The sequence below is a fragment of the Castor canadensis genome, chromosome 2, assembly GCF_047511655.1.
Source record: "Castor canadensis chromosome 2, mCasCan1.hap1v2, whole genome shotgun sequence".
Lineage (NCBI taxonomy): Eukaryota > Metazoa > Chordata > Mammalia > Rodentia > Castoridae > Castor > Castor canadensis.
Genome location: NC_133387.1, coordinates 73,297,242 through 73,317,718, shown reverse-complemented (window position 1 = coordinate 73,317,718; position 20,477 = coordinate 73,297,242). Strand labels below are relative to the sequence as shown.

The window sequence follows — 20,477 nt, the reverse complement described above, 5'->3', positions numbered from 1 at the left end:
GTAATTCTAAAGCGTTAAAGTACAGCAAATCCTAAATTCTTGGCTCTCCTCCTCATACAAGTCTTCACACCTTTTTCTTCACATAATCCACAAACGTAGTACATGCATCATGCTACCTGTGTGTCTCTGATGGAAGATGGCACAAAAGATCTTAGTGAAAGCAAACATATATTAACTTTAATTGCTGTTTCTTCTAAATGTCACCCACCACACTCTAGAGCAGGAGGTTCTAATTTGCTGCATTGTGCTAAAAAGTACAGAATGCAGATCTCCCCTTTCTCTTGAAATGTAAAGAGTAGATATCTAGAAGTTTTTGGCTAGGTACCAGTGACTCATGCCTATAATCCTAGCTACTCAGGAGGCAGAGATCAGGAGGATTGCGGTTTGAAGCCTGCCCAGGCAAATAGTTCGTGAGACCCTATGTCGAAAAATCCCACCACAAAATAGGGCTGGTGGAGTGACTCAAGGTGTAGGCCCTGAGTTCAAACCCCAGTACTGCAAAAAAAAAAAAAAAAGAATTTTGGATTTTCTTTTCTTATTACAAACATATTTGGTATGGTGGATTGAAGCCTGGGTGTTTTCCAAATTTCCTCCCCATCTCATTCGGAGCTCATGAGCAGTTTAGTGAATTGCATTCAACTAAGGCCTGACAAGAAGACTCTGTCACACACACACACACACACACACACACCCTAAGAACATATACTTTTAAGATGGCTTAAAGTCTAGCCTAGACAAATGAGACTAGCAGAATAAGATGTGGATTTGGTATACAGATAAGCATTTAAAGCAAACTATTTGTTGATTTTTTTTGTCAGAGAAGGGGTCTTTTTTGAGACAGGGTCTTGCTGTATAGCTCAGGTTTGTTTAAACTCCTGATCCTCCTACCTCAGCCTGAGATTGCCACTGTGCACCAACATGCCTGACTCTAAGGCATAGATTATTACTAAGTAGCCATTTCCCAGTAGCTGGAGACAGAGTTAAACTCAGATTAAAGCACTTGGTAGAAAGATGGTGGACATGGCCGTGGGCAAGGACAAGTGCAGGGAGCAGGGGCTGGTGTCGCTGCCCATGTCCTGCATCCGAGTCTTCATGAAGAGCTCCCCCGAGGTGTCCAGCATCAACGAGGAGCACTGGTGCTCATGGCCAGGGCCACCAAGCTCTTTGTTCAGTGTCCAGCACCCATTCCTACAGACAGGTGGCAGGAAAGAAGAGAGAGCACTGATTTACTGTGCTTTGGCGAACACTGCAGAGGAATCGGAACCATTCCAGTTTTTGCAGATATACTGCCAAAGGACATTTCGCCTGAAAATGCTTGAAGAGAAGAGGGAAGAGGGGGACGAGAACGATGATGGTGAGAGTGGCAGTGACGAAGACGGGTTTTAAATGTCAGCAGTGAGCACACCGCAGTGCAGCCTGGACTCTGGCTTTCTCAGACTTCCAGCAACTGTCCTGTTGTTTCTTGGCTAAGATGGAATCTCCTGCACCTGCACCATAGAGCCAGAGGGGACACCAGGACAAGCCTCTGTGGCTGGCCGCAGCCCGAGGTCTTCAGGAAGCACTGGCCGAGGGCACTGCGGCTGGTCACCCGCCGGAGCGTCCCTTTTACCTGCAGGTAGTGTCCTGGATGTCACAGTGTACGTTTCTGTGTATATTCTAAAAGTTGTTCTTGTAAATAACCAGCTGGTTTTAGCTAAATATGTAGGTTAAACATAGTGTAAATCTCTGAGAATTTTTTGCATTTTAAAAAAAATGTGACTATTTGTTCAAATTTTTTTATTATAAATAAATACCTTTTTCCTTTCCTATTAAAGGTCTGCACAGTGCTCGCTTCAGCAGCACATATACTAAAATTGGAACGATACAGAGAAGATTAGCATGGCCCCTGTGCAAAAATGACACGCAAATTCGTGAAGTGTTCCGTATTTTTATGGAAAACCTCAGAAAAAAGAACGAAACAGAACTGCAAAATAAAACAGAAGGCCAATCAAGCAGAATAGAACAAACAGAAGACAGAATCTCAGAACTTGAAGATGAAATGCTAATTAAAGGAAAAACCAAAGAACTATTAATTAAACAACTCAAGACCTGTGAAAAGAAAATGGAAGAACTCACCGACTCCATCAAAAGACCAAACTTGAGAATCATGGGCATTGAAGAAGGAGAAGAGGTGCAAGCAAAGGAAATGCATAATATATTCAACAAAATAATAACAGAAAATTTCCCAAATCTAGAGAAAGATATTCCCATACAGATGCAAGAGGCCTCCAGGACACCAAACAGACCAGATCAAAATAGAACTACTCCACGACATATCATCATTAAAACAACAAGTTCAGAAACTAAGGAAAGAATATTGAAGGCTGTAAGAGAGAAAAAACAAGTAACATACAAAGGTAAACCCATCAAAATCACAGCAGACTTCTCAACAGAAACATTAAAAGCAAGAAGAGCGTGGGGTGAGATCTTCCAGGCATTGAATGAAAATAACTTCAACCCCAGGATACTCTACCCAGCAAAGCTATCATTCAAAATAGATGGAGCAATAAAAGTCTTCCATGATAAGCAGAAACTAAAACAATATGTGACCACAAAGCCACCATTACAAAAGATTCTGCAAGGGATTCTGCACACAGAAAGTGAAACCCAACTTAACCATGAAAAGGCAGGCAGCACCAAACCACAGGAAAAGAAAAAGCAAGACAGAAGAGAGTAACATCAAGTTAGGTACACACAATCAAACCTTCAAACAACTAAGATAACTAAATGGCAGGAATCACCACATACCTATCAGTACTAACACTTAATGTTAATGGACTTAATTCACCCATCAAAAGACACCGTTTAACAAAATGGATTAAAAAAGAAGATCCAACAATTTGTTGCTTACAGGAGACTCATCTCACCAACAGAAATAAGCATAGGCTTAGGATGAAAGGCTGCAAGAAGATTTACCAAGCCAATGGCCCCCGAAAATAGGCAGGAGTAGCAATACTTATCTCTGACAAAGTAGACTTCAAACCTACATTGATCAATGAGATAAAGAAGGACATTCCATACTAATAAAAGGGGAAATAGACCAAAAGGAAATAATAATCATCAATCTGTATGCACCCAATGTCAACGCACCCATTTCATCAAACATACCCTGAAAGACCTAAAAGCATATATAAACGCCAACACAGTGGTTGTGGGAGACTTTAACACCCCATTATCATCAATAGATAGGTCATCCAAACAAAAAATCAATAAAGAAATCCAAGATCTAAAATATGCAATCGATCAAATGGACCTAGTAGATGTCTACAGAACATTTTATCCAACCTCTACACAATATACATTCTTCTCAGCAGCCCATGGAACCTTCTCCAAAATAGATCATATCCTAGGGCACAAAGCAAGCCTCAGCAAATATAAGAAAATAGAAATTATACCGTGCATACTATCTGACCACAATGCAGTAAAAGTAGAACTCAACAACAAAAGTAAAGACAAAAAACACGCAAACAGCTGGAAACTAAATAACTCCTTACTTAATGAAGAATGGATCATCGATGCAATAAAAGAGGAAATTAAAAAGTTCCTAGAAGTCAATGAAAATGAAAACACAACCTAGCGGAACCTATGGGACACAGCTAAGGCAGTCCTGAGAGGAAAGTTTATAGCCATGAGTGCATATATTAAAAAGACTGAAAGATCCCAAATCAATGACCTAATGATACATCTCAAACTCCTAGAAAAACAAGAACAAGCAAATCCCAAAACAAATAGAAGGAGAGAAATAATAAAAATAAGAGCTGAAATCAACGAAATAGAAACCAAAAAAAACATACAAAGAATTAATGAAACAAAAAGTTGGTTCTTTGAAAAAATAAACAAGATCGATAGACCCCTGGCAAACCTGACTAAAATGAGGAGAGAAAAAACCCAAATTAGTAGAATCAGGAATGCAAAAGGGGAGATAACAACAAACACCATGTAAGTTCAGGAAATCATCAGAGACTACTTTGAGAACCTATATTCAAATAAATTTGAAAATCTAAAAGAAATGGACAGATTTCTAGATACATATGATCATCCAAAACTGAACCAAGAGGAAATTATTCACCTGAATAGACCGATAACACAAAATGAAATTGAAGCAGCAATCAAGAGTCTCCCCAAAAAGAAAAGTCCAGGACCTGATGGATTCTCTGCTGAATTCTAGCAGACCTTTAAAGAAGAACTGATACCAACCCTCCTTAAACTGTTCCATGAAATAGAAAGGGAAGGAAAACTGCCAAACACATTTTATGAAGCCAGTATTACACTTATCCCAAAACCAGGCAAAGACACCTCCAAAAAGGAGAACTATAGGCCAATCTCCTTAATGAACATTGATGCAAAAATCCTCAACAAAATAATGGCAAACCGAATTCAGCAACACATCAAAAAGATTATTCACCACGACCAAGTAGGCTTCATACCAGGGATGCAGGGGTTCAACATATGAAAATCAATAAACGTAATAAACCACATTAACAGAAGCAAAGACAAAAACCACTTGATCATCTCAATAGATGCAAAAAAAGCCTTTGATAAGATCCAACATCATTTCATGATAAAAGCTCTAAGAAAACTAGGAATAGAAGGAAAGTTTCTCAACATTATAAAAGCTATATATGACAAACCTACAGCCAGCATTATACTTAATGGAGAAAAACTGAAACTATTCCCTCTAAAATCAGGAACCAGACAAGGATGCCCACTATCCCCACTCCTATTCAACATAGCACTGGAATTCCTAGCCAGAGCAATTAGGCAAGAAGAAGGAATAAAAGGAATACAAATAGGTAAAGAAACTGTCAAAATATCCCTATTTGCAGACGACATGATCCTATACCTTAAAGACACAAAAAACTCTACTCAGAAGCTTCTAGACATCATCAAGAACTATAGCAAGGTAGCAAGATATAAAATCAACATAGAAAAATCATTAGCATTTCTATACACTAACAATGAACAAACGGAAAAAGAATGTATGAAAACAATTCCATTTACAATAGCCTCAAAAAAAATCAAATACCTAGGTGTAAACCTAACAAAAGATGTGAAAGACCTCTATAAGGAAAACTATGCACTTCTGAAGAAAGAGATTGAGGAAGACTATAGAAAGTGGAGAGATCTCCCATGCTCATGGATTGGTAGAATCAACATAGTAAAAATGTCTATACTCCCAAAAGTAATCTACATGTTTAATGCAATTCCCATCAAAATTCCAATGACATTCATTAAAGACATTGAAAAATCTACTCTTAAATTTATATGGAAACACAAGAGGCCACGAATAGCCAAGGCAATACTCAGTCAAAAGAACAATGCAGGAGGTATCACAATACCTGACTTCAAACTATATTACAAAGCAATAACAATAAGAACAGCATGGTACTGGCACAAAAACAGACATGAAGACCAGTGGAACAGAATAGAGGACCCAGATATGAAGCCATGCAACTATAACCAACTTGTCTTTGACAAAGGAGCTAAAAATATACAATGGAGAAATAGCAGCCTCTTCAACAAAAACTGCTGGGAAAACTGGTTAGCAGTCTGCAAAAAACTGAAACTAGACCCATGTATATCACCCTATACCAAGATTAACTCAAAATGGATCAAGGATCTTAATATCAGACCACAAACTCTAAAGTTGATACAGGAAAGAGTAGGAAATACTTTGGAGTTAGTAGGTATAGGTAAGAACTTTCTCAACGAAACCCCAGCAGCACAGCAACTAAGAGATAGCATAGATAAATGGGACCTCATAAAGCTAAAAAGCTTCTGTTCATCAAAAGAAATGGTCTCTAAACTAAAGAGAACACCCACAGAGTGGGAGAAAATATTTGCCAACTATACATCAGACAAAGGACTGATAACCAGAATATATAGGGAACTTAAAAAACTAAATTCTCCCAAAACTAATGAACCAATAAAGAAATGGGCACGTGAACTAAACAGAACTTTCTCAAAAGAAGAAATTTCAAATGGCCAAAAAACACATGAAAAAATGCTCACCATCTCTAGCAATAGAGGAAATGCAAATTAAAACCTCGCTAAGATTCCACCTCACCCCTGTTAGAATAGCCATCATCAGCAACACCACCAACAACAGGTGTTGGCGAGGATGAGGGGAAAAAGGAACTCTCTTACACTGTTGGTGGGGATGTAGACTAGTACAACCACTCTGGAAAAAAATTTGGAGGCTACTTAAAAAACTAGACATTGATCTACCATTTGATCCAGCAATACCACTCTTGGGGATATACCCAAAAGACTGTGACACAGGTTACTCCAGAGGCACCTGCACACCCATGTTTATTGCAACACTATTCACAATAGCCAAGTTATGGAAACAGCCAAGATGCCCCACCACTGACGAATGGATTAAGAAAATGTGGTATCTATACACAATGGAATTTTATGCAGCCATGAAGAAGAACGAAATGTTATCATTCGCTGGTAAATGGATGGAATTGGAGAACATCATTCTGAGTGAGGTTAGCCTGGCCCAAAAGACCAAAATTCGTATGTTCTCCCTCATATGTGGACATTAGATCAAGGGCAAACACAACAATGGGATTAGACTATGAGCACATGATAAAAGCTTTAGCACACAAGGGTGGGGTGAGGATAGGTAAGACACCTAAAAAATTAGCTAGCATTTGTTGCCCTTAACGTAGAGAAACTAAAGCAGATACCTTAAAAGCAACTGAGGCCAATAGGAAAAGGGGAACAGGTACTAGAGAAAAGGTTAGATCAAAAAGAATTAACCTAGAAGGTAACACACACGCACAGGAAATCAATGTGCGTCAATACCCTGTATAGCTATCCTTATCTCAACCAGCAAAAACCCTTGTCCCTTCCTGTTATTGCTTATACTCTCTCTACAACAAAATTAGAAATAAGGGCAAAATAGTTTCTGCTGGGTATTGAGGGGGTGGGGGGGAGAAGGAGGGGGTGGAGTGGGTGGTAAGGGAGGGGGTGGGGGCAGGGGGGAGAAATGAACCAAGCCTTGTTTGTACATATGAATAATAAAAGAAAAAAATAAAAAAAAATAAAGGTCTGCACATATTTTTATAGTAAAATGTCCTATCAAAGTAGTTTTATGGCCCTCTGTTGTTCTTACTTTCTACTTAAGAATTTTGTGAAATTTCAAAGTGAGCATTTCTGGCTGGGGATGTAGCTCCATGGTAGAGTGGGTGCTTAGCATGCAGGAGGTCCTGGAATCCATCCCTAGCTCCAAACAACCACAAAACCCACTTTTATTCCCAGAGGAAAATATCAAATCAAGTTATCAAGTGAAACACAAGAAGGAATATCACCTCTGCATAAGGATGGATGTTATTCTTTAAAAACATTGTGTGTTGAAGATATTTCTCAGGTTTCTGTTCTTTAAACGCTCAGTATTCTTACTGTCTTCAAGAGAAAACCATTAACCCTTGTTTTTTACATAGTAAAAAAATAAAATAAAATAAAGCACTTGGTAAACTTAGTTTCAAATCTCAGGCAGATTCAGAAGGCTGGTAGTTGACAGACCTTTCTGTACCATTCTTCAGTGTTGTCAGTGACTGTCACCATGTATTAGGATCTCGAGTGTCTCACGAGCTTGTCCTAGAAACCTTAACTAGGGGGGGCAATGGCGGATGCCAGAAAAGACAGACTGAAGACCAAACGTGCATTTATTATGTCCAGGGGCAACAGGAGATGGAGAGGCAGATCTCGGGAAGGGGGCATGACACTGTACTCATTGGGAAGAAGAGGAACCTGTGATAGCTTCTCTGAACTTTAACATGAAAGGAAAAAACAGCTGTACTGCATCTTGCCCACTTCTACAGCTGAGGCTGTGACAATTCAAGCGTGCAATTACTGGGCAGAATTATGCTTGCTCCCTTCTGCAGTTTGGGGCTGTGCCAAACTCAAACACGCAGCTTATTCAATACACCTGTTGGTTCCCTACACTAGTCACACAAAGACAAACAAGAAACCTAAAAACACGTCTTTTCTCATGATGTCTTTCAGGTAGATATCATTTTTGGCCATCAGGACCCAGGAGTGGTAAATTTCTGATAGTTTATAAATACAAATCTAAATAAAGCCATACTTGTCATTTCTGACAGTTCTGCTGTAATTAACTTTGTCCTTCCTTAAACTCTAATTCCACGCCCACCTTTTATTTCCCTGGAAGTTTCTTTCTAAAGCATCTCTTTCTCAGAAAATAACCAGAGCAAAATGGACTGTAGGTGTGGCCCAGGATAGAGGGCCTACTTTGCAAGCATGAAGCCCTGAGTCAAACCCCAGTCCCACAAAAAAAAAAAAAAAAAAAAAAAAAAACTCCTTCTCAGCGGGATTTTGTGATGCAAATGACATATTACACATCCTGCCTTAGGTTTGTTACACTTAAAGGGTTCTTGAGGTTAGGGCTGCCTTATGAAGTACCTTGGCTTCTTCTTTCACAGGAGATACATCTAGCACATACAAGGGACATTGACGTGCTCCGTTTTAATTGCACATCTACATAAGACTTTTATAAAATATAATCGCTGCAAATTGTGTGCATTATAATTTATTTTAATTATAAAATTATATGTCCTCATTTTTGAAAAGAAGAAAATAAGATTCACCCTTCATCCTACCATCCAGAGACAGCCACTGTTAACATTTGCTGGGCTTTGGATACAGTTTAAGTGTGTCCTCAACGGGTTCATGTCCTGAAAGCTTGGTGCCCAGTGTGATATTGTGGAGGTGGTGGGATCTATAAGAGATGGGACCTAGTGAAAGGTAGTTAGGTCTTTGGGATGCACGCTTGGAAGGGATTAATGTAGTTCCCTCATTCCCACAAGAGTGTGAAGTTACATAAGAGCAAGCCTAGACCCTGAAACTCCCTGGTTTCTTATCTTGCCACGTGTTCTTTTCCTTCTATACAGGCTTCCACCATGAAGTCATCCACCATGCTGTGATTTAGCCAACAGGGCCTTCATCAGAGTTCAAACTGGTGAGACCACCTGATCTTAGACTTTCATCCTCCGAAACTGTGAGTTCAATAAGCCTCACTTCTTTATAAGGCACCCAGCCTTAAGTGTTTTCTTATAGCAACAGAGAAGACTTATGCAATATCTTACTCTTTGTTTTGAAATATAATTACAATATCTGAATATAGTATGCATCTACTATTCTCCTTATATAAATAAGAAATGTTGGATACAGCAAATTAATTCTGAATAAATACTATACACATACCACAGAAGTAATAATAATGGCAAGTGTATGAATGTGCTTGTGTGTATTTACCATATGCATTATAGTACACTACTAACTACATGCTTTATTGGTCACAATAATTTTATGATATAAATTCAGTTATTATCATCTCCATACAAAATGAGTCTACCTCTTGGTGGACTGCTTAGGAAATTTGAAGCAGTGAAGTCAATATTTAAAGCTGCACAGTTTGGCTCTAGAGTCTATTGTCTTGAGCACTAAGCTCTTCTTTGTTCTCTTTTGGGCCCATTTAGTTACAACCTCGGTCTTCAATAATATAATAAAAGTTGTGAGCAAAGCTGGCTGTGGTGGTGCATGCCTGTAATCCCAGCACTTGGAAGGTTAAGGCAAGAACTTTATTTTTCTCAGTGTTAAATCTTTCATTGGAAAAATACAATTTTTCCAATTGGATTTTTATTAGAATTTAAAACTTGTGGACTGGTGGAGTTCCTCAAGTGGTAGAGCACCTGCCTAGTAAGCATGAAGCCCTGATTTCAAACCCCAAAACCACCAAAATAAATAAATAAGACACAAAAAAAGCATTTAAAATGTGTGTATGAAAATTTGAAAGAATAATCTAAGATTCATCTTGTTGTAGAGAGGAAAACTTCAACTATACTCTTGTGAACAAATTGAAGACTATCTTAAAACAGAATGAAATTAAGAAAAATCCACTCAAAATTCAGCCATTTAATTGTAAATGCAAATAGAGTTGCATGCTGTTTTTCTAGAGCTAAACATTGAGCCATGCTAAATAATTTGCCAAACCTGGAACAGAGTAACTATTAATCATTTTTAATAAGTTGTAAAACAAAGTAGAGTTGTTTTAGAAGGCTTAAGTGAACTAAACTGAACTAAAATAGAATGTGTACTTTCCAGAAACATCTAATATAATACCACAAAAGTCTCTATTCAAATGCTGAATCAGTGTGGCACAGCACAGAGAACAGTGATCATGACAGCACCAAGCAAAAGTTAATTAAGGAGTGACTCTTGGTCTGCCCATAAGCACGCAGAAAAATATTGAAAGTACAAAGAAGGCTGTTTTCTAGTATGTGATCAGTAAGCAGCAGTTCCTCTCTCATCAAAGGCAATGGGGCCAAGCCAGCATCAATACTTCAGTGCAAGTTCAATTCATAACAATACTGCCACCTGTTGACTGTAGAATTTATAACACCGTACCTCCAACTCATTCACGCTTCTTATACGAAAAAATTAATTCCGTTAAAATTAAAATGTCTCTCATCCTACAGCTTTACTCACCTAAGCCTTATAATTCCAACTGGAATTAATGAAATATTTAAGTAAACCAAGACGTTAAAGATTTAATTGACCTCCTTCATCTCCAAAGTAGTTTATTTCATTTATTGTGAGTGGAAGTAATTAGATGTTTCTAAACAAGAACAAAAACTGACTGTGGCTTCCAGTTTCTCAACTTCCACACAAATAGGTCAGAAGAATTGATATTCATTTAATACTTCGCTATTCTAGACCCTGTTATCCTTCAATACTTAAAATGCCCTTATAAATGTAGCATTATTATCATGATGTACACAAGGAAAGAGGCTTGGTAGTTGTCCAGTGTTATTGGAAAGTAAAAAAGCAGGAGTAATCTGATCCCAGAAACCATGCCCTTACCAATTATACTGTAACCAGACTGAAGTCATTCTTTCTTCTCACTTTTCTTGTATTATCAGTCCTATTGTTTTTATTGTTTTTCAAGAGTCATATGTGTGTGCTAAATTATAAACCTGTATACAGAATAGGCTCATATTCTAGTGGAATTCTATTACCTCATTTGCTTCTCCATATTTTCATTATAAATCTAACTCCTTCCCATATGTTATTTAAATTACTAATCATCAGAAAGACACCCTAAAGTAATAGAATAGCCTTTAGCAATTTTTATTCATTCATCCATTTCTTCCATGATTTATTTTATTACTACTAGATTATAAACTCCTGGAAACTAATGTCTGTTTCCTGATCACATCTGAATCCAAACCTTTCTCCTCAGATGTAAGAAGACCCAGAACTGGCTGATCCATATAGAAGATAAAACCCTATCAGAAACAGAAGTTAGGGTCTCACCTCTCTCTTCTGTCATTTATTGCAAATCTGAATTTTATTGATCCATAAGAAATAAAGATGCAGCTTTATATTATATATATACATACCTTTTTTGCTAATGTAATAATGGACTCAATTAAAAAATGAATAAAATGGTATATATTTTCCCTGACCCATTTTAAGTTGTTTAGAATGAAATACTCTTTTGTACCAGCAAAGTCACATGGTTTTAGGTTGAGGTGTATACTTGTCAGATATGTTCTACTCTCCACAGACATTAACTTTGCTGTCCAGACATGAAATATAGCTTAAAACTCAGAAGAGACAGCTTTGTTGGGGTGAGTTCTCATGCTGAGTCAGTGAAACATTGTTTCTGGAAAATTGCTTATTTTTCTCCTTTGTTATTTAATGGTCCTTGACAGGTTTCCTGGAATTCTCAAAGATGTATACTGAAATCAGGAGGTTTTATTTCACATACGCTTACTTTCTTTTCAGATTGTGGAGGCTGCAGGATGGTTTTGTTTGGTTGTTTGGTTGTTTTTTCCCACTTGGAGTTGAGATCGTTTAAGAGACAGTGCAGCTGCTCTGCAGCATCCCTGCCTCTGTGCCTCTCTGGGACTCAATGGTACATTACATGGAGGGCATCTCCACTTTAGGAATCTGACATAGAGAGAGAAATTGGTGAAGTTTGTCACTATAGTAATACTGTATTCAAAAATTTCTCTCCAGGTCAGGGTAATCTTTGAAACATTTATGAAACAGAAAAGAGCTTCAGAAGCTGGGCATGGTGGTACAGACCTATAATTCCAGCACTTGGGAAGCTGAGACAGAAGTCCAAGACCAGCCCAATGAAGGGAGCATCTAAACAAAGACATATCCATGAAACCTAAGGAAGAGTACTTCCAGAAAGAGCCTGTGATCAGTTAATGCCAGTGGGGAGCAAGGATCAGGACATAAAATTTACCAAAAGGGGCAAAACAATAATATGCACTGGTGACCTTGTTGCAAGCATTGAAATGATAGCAGTAATTTGGGGTTTTGTTTGTTTGTTTGTTTGGCAGTACTGGGGTTTGAATTCAGGGTTTTGCACTTGGTAGGCATGCATTCAACCACTTATGCCACACCTCCAGCCCTTTTTTCTTTGGTTATTTTGGAGATAGAGTCTAAAATTTTGCCCAAGCTGAAATCCTCCTATTTTATATTTCCCACCATCTCAGGGACATGCCCAGCTATTTGTTTGTACCAAGGTTTGAACTCAGGCACTCTACCACCTGAGCCACTCTGCCAGCCTCTGCATGCTCAAATTCTTTCCATTGATATGGGGTTTTACTAACTTTTGCCCAGGCTGCTAGGAACCGTGATCCTCCTGATCTCAGACTCCTGCATAACTGGGGTGACAGGCAGACACTACCATGCTAAGCTATTGGCTGAGATGGGGTCTAGTGAGCTTTTTTCCATGGCTGGCCTTGAAGCTCAACCCTCCTGATCTCAACCTCCCAAGTAATTAAAGTAATAGGAGTGAGCTGCTGGTGGTGGTGTTTTAATGCACAGAATGCAAATAGGTTGAAAGAAAGTAATAGCAATTAGAGGAGAAAGGAATTCCATAAACAGACTCCATAAAAGTAATAGGGGAAAAAGTTGACAAAAACTGTTAGAATCAAAGTTTTCAAAATTCTAAAAACTAGACAAAAGCTCATGGCAACTGGGTAAAACATATTCAAGAAAAATGACTGAATCCTTACAAGAACAGTAAAGATGGTGGGATTTTAACTTATGCAAGTTCTATTCAGCACACCTTAGGGCAACAATAGTCTTAAAAGTAACTACCCTACATGGTGGAGAAAGTGGAACTAACCTCTTCAAAGAATTCTTTTTGTTTTGTTTGTTTTGTTCTGGTTTTTGTAGTATTGGGGATTGAACTCGGGGCCTCATGCTTGCTAGGCAAACACTATACCACTTGAGCAATGCTCCAGTCCTGTTGCTTTTAGTTTGTTTTTCAGATAGGACCTGAGCTTTTGCACTAACCAACCTTAGACCTTAATCTTCCTATCTCCACCAGAGAGTTGGAATTATAGAAATGAACGGCCATACTTGGCTTATTTTGGAGAAAGGGTCTCACTAATTTTTCCCCAGGCTGGCTTCCAACCTCCTATCTCTGCCTCTTGAGTAGCTGAGATTACAGGCATTGTGCCACCACACCACACCTAGCATCAAGGAATTCTTAGTTGATCTATCTAGTGGTTCCCTAAAAGTCTTACTCAAGGAAAGTTTAATTTTGCTAGCTGAAGTGGTACATGCATATAATCCTAGCAGTCAGGAGGCTGAAGCAGAAGAATTCCAAGTTCAAGACAAGAATGGACTACAAACTGAGTTCAAGGCCAGCTTGGGCTACATTGCAAGACTCTTATCTCCAAAAAAAACAAAAAACAAAAAAAGTGTGACTTCATCTTATCTAATTCACACAATGTTAAGCTACTCCTGGTAGTCATTTGTCAAAAGTACTTACAGGTTTTAGCCATTGCTTGCCTGACGCTATGGAAAACAGTTGGGGCAAATACAAAAAACTTGAGAGGAAACAAAAAAGCTTGAGAGGAAAGGCTAAGGAATGAGATGCTTTGGGGAATGTAAGATTTAAAAAACTGTAGCTTGTTCCTAGAAACCTGTCACTCTTGAAGATCTGTGTAAGCAGGAAGTGAAGGCAAAGGCAGAGTTGTAACCCTCCTGGCTGACTGCTGAAGGCATGCCCCACACATCAACACAGTTCCTCTGCAAAGACTCGGAGAGCTTCTACTTCCAAGCATTTAAGGAAATCTCTGCCAAATAAGCTGACCACTAAGCTAATGTAACAGAGTCTTCTGTGTCCAAATGGGACAAAGAATACAGACTTAACAAAATTAGTTCAGAAAAGTCACCAAACTACTACAATAAGCAGTGACAACCGTAAACCACAGGAGGGAAGAAACTTCATTTCCAGATTTGCCAGAATACAACATTCAAAATGTCTAGATTGTGACAAGTAATTATGAGGCATGCAATGAAATAAGAGAATATGGTGTACACACAGGAAAACAAGCAATCAGTAGAAACTGTTCTTGAGGGAGCCTGAACTGAACAATGCAAAGACTATGAAGTCAACTATTTTAAATATGTTCAAAGAGCTAATAGAAATTATATCTACAGAACTAAAGTATAGAATAATCTTGCCAAAGAGAGAGCATCAATATAGAGTCCAAAATGATAACAAGTAACAAAATATAAATTCGGGATTTCAAAAATATAATAACTGAAATTTACTAGAAAGGCATAACAGCAGATTTGAGTGGAAAAAATTTCAAAATAAGTATATTTAAAGATAAGTCAATTGAAATCATTCACTCCGATGAACAGAAAAAGTCAAAGGAAAAGAGAAGAGAAAGGAAGGAGTAGAAAGAATGCTTAAAGATATAATGGCCACAAAGTTCTCAAATTTGGTGAAAATAAAATTAACTTACATAGCCAAGATTTTGACAGACTCAAAGTACAGTAAAGGAGATCCATCCTAAGACACATCATAATCAAATTGTTAAAAAACCAAAGACAAAATCTTGACAGCAGAAACAGAAAAGTGATGATAGATCCTCAAAAAAAGCTTTTATGGAAGATTTCTCATTAAGAGTCATGGAGGAAAGCAGCAGTAAGATGTTCAAAGTTCTTAAAAGGAAAAACAATCAGGAAAGAATTCTACATGTAGCAAAACTATCCTTTAAAAATGAATGAGTGGTAGCCAAGCACGATGGTACATGCCTATAATCTTAGCTACGAGGGAGACAGAGATAGAAAGAACATTGTTCAAGTCCAATCCAGGCAAAAGGTTAGCAAGACCCTAGTTCAATGAACAAGCTAAGAGTGGTTGTACAAATCCATAATCCCATCTACTCCAGAAGAGGAGGTAGGAGGATTACAGTCCAAGGTCAGCCTGAGTGAAAGTATGGGACCCTATCTAAAAACAAATTAAAGCAAAAATCCTGGGGGCATAGCTCAAATAGTGGAGTGCTTTCCTAGCATGGGAGGTCCTAAGCTTAAAACTCCAGTAACACCAAAACAAATCCAAATGAGTGTTTATCATGAAAAAATGTCTACCATCCCTGGCCAGAAAGGAAATGCAAATCAAAACCACACTAAGATTCCACCTCAATCCTGTTACAATAGCTATCAACAAGAATATCACCAACAAGAAAGGTTGGTGAGGATGCAGTTGGGGCTGGGGGAAGATACCCTCATACACTGCTGGTGGGAATGTAAACTAGTATAGCCACTTTGGAAAACAATATGGAGGCTCCTTAAAAAACTAAACACAGATCTGCCATGTGATCCAGCAATCCCACTCCTGGGGGATATACCCAAAGGAATGTGACTCAGGTTATTACAAAGGCACCAGTACACCCATGCTTATTGCAGCACTATTCACAATAGCCAAGTTATGGAAACAACCAAGATGCCCCATGCCTGATGAATGGATTAAGAAAATGTGGTATTTATACACAATGGAATTCTACTTAGCCATGAAGAAGAATGAAATTTTGTCATTCACAAGTAAATGGATGGAAATGGAGAACATCATCTTAAGGGAAGTTTGTCAGGCTCAGAAGGCCAAAAATCACATGCTCCCCCTCTCATATGCAGATTATAGGCCTAAAACAAATGTAGTACTATTATTGGACATGGGTCACACACTGAGGGGAGAACATGCATGGGAGGGATAGGGAAAGGAAAGGAAACCTAAAACTTGAATGTGGTTGATGTGCTCACTGTAGAGGATCAAATATAGTAATCTTAAACCGGCAGAAGTCACTATGGGAAGGGGACCAGGAAGTAGCAAAGAGGTCTGGCAGAGATGAACCAATGTGGGTTGCAATACACATGTGCATGGAAGCAACTATGGGAATCTCTCTGTATAGCTATCTTTACCTCAAACTAGCAAAAACACTATGTCTTTCTTATTACCTCTTATGTTTTCTCTTCAACAAAATCAGAGAACAAGAGGACAGATCAGGTTCTGCCCAGAAGGGAGGGTGGGGAAGTGGGAAGGGTGGGAGGGAGGGAGGTGGCCCAAACAATTGGTACAATGTGTACACATATAAGTAAATGTAAAAATGATAAAATAAAAGAAATAAAAAAATGAGTGTTTATGACATATTCTAACTTGAATCCATGCATACACAAAAATAAAGACCAATAAAAGTAACTACATAAAAAAATTAAAGACAATATTAACATTTATTTAACTCCTGTTTACATGTCTAATTTAAAACACAGCTGCCTAAAGCAATAATTACAAATCTATGTTGATGGCTACATAATACAATTTTTATAATAATAGCAGAAAAAAGGCGAAGCTATGTTGGAACAAAGGTTAAAGGCATTGTTCAAATTAAGCTGGTATTAACCCAAGGATGTTACCTAAATTGAGAAAATAATTGTAGTCTACTGGGCTACTCAAAAATATATAGTAAAAAAAAAAGAAGGGAATTAAAGAGTTACAGTAGATCCAAGATGGCAGATAGCTGAGCAAAGCAGAAACCCTGAGCTCCATGATTACAGAAAAGTACTGATGAGTCAGGGTAGCTAGACTTGGGTAATTCTAATTCTTTTTAGCCAACATGTAGGGTACACATAAAGTTCAACATCAGATTCTTAAAATAGCTTTAAATTGTACATAACAGCCAGGGACCTCTCAGCACAGGCTGGAACCAGCACAGCCACCAGTCTGCTTCCTGGAAAGCCACCAGCCATTTTTCTTTTTCTCTCTCTCTCTTTTCTTTCCTTGGAAGAAGCAGAGGACTAAGGAACAAACTGTACTTGACTCTGTGACTACTGAACCAGTATTATGTGGACAAAACTCTGCTGGAGTGAATGTGCAACCATAATAGGTGAGCACCACAGAACACCCGCCCTATAGGAAACAGGTCCAGCACAGCACCACCCCCTCCTCAACAAAACTGAACACTATAGATGGAGAGCATAATTCGCCTCTGCCTGGTGGGGGTGGGGCAAAACACAGAGCTGACCTCCCAGAGCAGGATCAGAGAGAAACGTGGATCTGACCTCCCACAGCAAGGCTGGGTAGACATGGATCTTAATCCACTGGACTGTGGGCAGAGCACAACAATGAGTTGCTCTACCTTGTTGGGGCAGGGGCTGACCCTCCAGAGTCAAAGTGGCAGTGGAGCACACAGCCTAAATCAGAAACATATTTGATCACTTTGGAAAATCTGGTAGTGAGCTGAAAAGTGAACAGTCATAAAGCTCAATTGCAACTTGCCCTGTGGGCAGAAGAGATCAGTGACTGCCCACAAACTAGCCTCCTGGTTGGACCACTTTAAGATCTCACCAGCCCCAGATGGTCCATCACACCAAGGAAGCACTGGGTTCAAACACCCTGAGTCAACTCCCACCAAAGCTATTTGACAAGGAGGTCCAACATCCACTGCCACACAGCCCAGCATACCAACCTTGAGAAGGGACAGGGACACTGAAAAAGTGCCAGCACCTGGATTTGAAGTCAAAGGAGTAAGTCCAGAGCTTTCAGTGAACTAATTTTTTTCCCTTTTGTATTTAGTATTTTCAATTCTTTTTTGGTTTGGTTTGGGGTTTTTTTTTGTTTTTGTTTTTGTTTTTTTGCAGTACTTGGGTTTGAACTCAGGGTCTACATTCTGAGCCACTCCACCAGCCCTTTTTTGTGATGGGTTTTTTGAGATAAGGTCTCATGAACTATTTGCCGGACTGGCTTCTTACCACGATCCTCCTGATCTCCGCCTCCTGAGTAGCTAAGATTACAGGCCTTAGCCATTGGCACCCAACAGTATTTTTAGTTGTATCACTATTATTCTCTTATCTTTATTCTACTCTTCATTTTTTCTCTTTTTGTGTATGTGTGTTACAATCTATTGTTATGTATCTCCCTCCTCCTCTCTGCCCAAATATTAATCTGCTTAGCCCTCTCTTGCCCCACATTTCTCTCTCCCCAAATATTTTTCTGCCCTTTTCTTCCATTCTCTCCTCCGTTCTCTACCTTTCCACCTGTACTTCCCCTTACTTTTCACCCCATTGCCCCTAAATCCCATGCTCCCACCACTCACTGAATAGTCTACTATACCAACTCTACATGTTATCCAGATCCATCCTATCCCTCTGCAACCACTTATAAAAGCGCCTTCCCCCAGAATAACCTAACTGCACCTTAATACACATTAAGGTCCTGTTACCCTGTAGTCCCCCTCACCTAATACCTCCTTTCTGCCCTCCTCTAGCACCAACTTTTTAATTACCTAAGTATCTATTTCTATCCAGACAACTGTTATCCCCCCAATTTCCAATGTTTATAGACAATACCACCAAGGGGTTCTCTATATATTATGTAAATAACTGGTCTGTCATTGAATTTGTAAATTTGTTATTGCTAAATTATACCTCCAGGTCAGGGAACAGAACTAGCACATCAACCTAGTTAATGACTAACCCAGTCACAGCATAGTCAAGGGAAAGATAATAGGTCATTTAAACCCTAACTAGCCAATCAATAACACAGGAGCAAGGCACAAAATAGAAACATGGGGAGAAGAAGGCAGGGGAATATAACCCTCAAAAGTCTATCAATAATTCAATAGAGGATTTAATGGAAAATGAAAAAAATGAATACCTAGTTGCTGACCCCAGTAAAATGATGATAAGTCTGTCCAATGAGATTAATGAGTACCTCAAGAAATGCTCAAAGAAGAAATCAAAAGGGATCTCAAAGAGGAACTAATGGTGGAGCTTAAAGAGAACATAAAAAGAAAAACTCAAAGAATATCAAGACAATACAAACAAAAAAAAAAACTTGAGAAGACACAGAAACAACTAAATGAACTCAGAGAGGACTTCAACAATCTCCAAAATGAAACTAAGGAGACTATAAAAAAAAAAGGGGGGGGGGAGAGAGAGAGAGAGAGAGAGAGAGAGAGAGATGAGATAAAGAAGACAGCACAAGATATGAACAAGGAGTTAAATAAAGTTATGGAAAATCTTAGAAAAAAGAATCAAACAGAAAACTTGGAAATAAAAAGTTCTTAAAATCAAATAAAAAATACAGTTGAAAGCCACTCTAGCAGAGTAGAACAAGTGAAAGAATTTCAGGGCTCAAAGACAAAATAAATATTAAATAAAAAAACAGAAGAATTCTTAGAAGACTCAAGATCTGCAAAAGGAAAACACAAGAGGCCAGTGATTCCATCAAAAGACCAAACCTGTGAATCATGGGCATTGAAGAAGAAGAAGAAGTGCAAGCCAAAGGGATACATAATATATTTAACAAAATAATAGCAGAAAACTTCCAAAGTTTCAAGGAAGAGATGTCCATTCAGGTACAGGAAACCTTCAGGACACCAAACAGACATAACCAAAATAGAACTTCCCCACAGTATATTATCATTAAAACAACTATCACAGAGAAAAAGGAAAGAATATTGAAGGCTGTAAGAGAAATAAATCAGATAACATATAAAATTAAAACCATCAAAATAACAAATTTCTCAACAGAAACCTTAAAAGTAAGAAAGGCATGTAATTAGTTACTTGAAGCCCTGAAAAAAATACAATTTCAGTCTTAGAATACTCTACCCAGCAAAACTATCATTCAAAATTGATGAAGGAATAAAAGTCTCCCAAGATAAACAGAAACTAAAACAATATTCCTTTCTGAAAGGAATCCTACACAAAGAAGACAAAAACAAACATAACCACAAAAGAATGGGAAATATTAAACCTCAAGAGAAGAATAGACAAGTAACCAGAGAGTAGCATAGAATTAGCTGCACACACAAATCCTTAAACAACAAAAACAACTGAATGGCAGGAATCACCACATACCTCTCAATATTAACTGAATATTAATGGACTCAACTTCCCCATCAAAAGACACCATTTGGCAAAACTGGATTAAAAAGGAAGACCCAACAATCTGTTGTTTACAAAAACCCACCTTATTGACAGAAGCAAGCACTGTCTTAGGGTGAAAGTTTGGGAGAAGACTTACCAAGCTAATGGCCCCCCAAATCAGGCAGGAATAGCAATACTTATATCAGATAACATGGATT

General features: G+C 38.4%; 1 non-coding gene and 1 pseudogene across 1 annotated transcript; both read left to right on the top strand.

Moving 5' to 3' along the window:
- Window positions 1–1,011: 1,011 nt before the first annotated feature.
- On the top strand, window positions 1,012–1,666 carry LOC109675219 (chromatin accessibility complex protein 1 pseudogene; annotated as a pseudogene).
- A 157-nt stretch (window positions 1,667–1,823) lies between these two features.
- Window positions 1,824–1,930, top strand: LOC141420974 (U6 spliceosomal RNA). The gene has a single exon (XR_012445683.1). It is a non-coding gene; the product is annotated as a U6 spliceosomal RNA (small nuclear RNA).
- The last annotated feature ends 18,547 nt before the right edge of the window (window positions 1,931–20,477 follow it).